This window comes from Elephantulus edwardii, unplaced genomic scaffold (genome assembly GCF_000299155.1).
Source record: "Elephantulus edwardii isolate Elephantulus edwardi_28Jun2011 unplaced genomic scaffold, EleEdw1.0 scaffold00018, whole genome shotgun sequence".
Taxonomy (NCBI): Eukaryota; Metazoa; Chordata; class Mammalia; order Macroscelidea; family Macroscelididae; genus Elephantulus; species Elephantulus edwardii.
Window position 1 is genome coordinate 7,913,465 of NW_006399768.1, and position 975 is coordinate 7,914,439.

The following is a 975-nucleotide window of genomic DNA, read 5'->3' on the forward strand; positions in this document are numbered from 1 at the left end:
GCTTTCAGTTTTAATATTAAATTATTCTGTGTACAAAATAATGAACAATACAAGAAACATTAAAAGAAGGTGGATAATCTTGCTGAAGATTATTCAGCAATATCTGAAGCAGTATTGACAAGAAAGTTCAGAAATTCAGACAATATTGAGAAGAGGTTGTGGCACAAATGAGTCTTTACTAATATCAGAAGAATTTTCACTGAAAGCAAGAAGTATCAAAAAGAATATTATTTGTAAATAATTTACTATGTTATACTAAATACTATGTATTCATGGCATAATATTCTGGGAGTTAAAAATAAAAAAAAATAGTGTTGCATTCATAGTTAAAAATTTCAAGTTCTACCCTAAAGTACAATGTTGTGAGTGATAAAACATTATACTACACATACAAGATTGTTGTTATGTGCCATCAAGTCATTTGCGACTCATAGCGACCCTATGTACAACAACCCTAAACCCTGCCCTATCCTGTGCCAATCGCATTGCCTCTGACACAACCATCCCTATCACCCCAGTCACTGAATCAATGCATCTCATAGAGGGTCCTCCCCTCCTGCGTTGTCCCTCCACCATACAAAGCATGATGTCCCTCTCCAAGGACCTGTCTCTCCATACAACGTGTCCAAAGTATGTCAGATGAAGGCCCAGAATCCTTGCCTCCAAGGAGTAGCCTGGTTTAACCCTCTCTGGGATGAATCTGTTTGCTTTTTTGGCAGTCCAGGATACATTCAATGCTCTTCTCCAGCACCACAGCTCAAAGGCATCAACTCTCCTTCTCCCTAGTCATTGTCCAACTCTCTGATGCATAACAAGTGATTGCAGGTAAAGAATCCAGTAGAAAAATGGGCACAGGATATGAACAGGCACTTCACTGAAGACGACATTCAGATGGCTAACAGCACATGAAGAAATACTCAAAATCCCTAGCCCTAAGAGACATGCAAATTAAAACAACTATGAGATATCATCTCA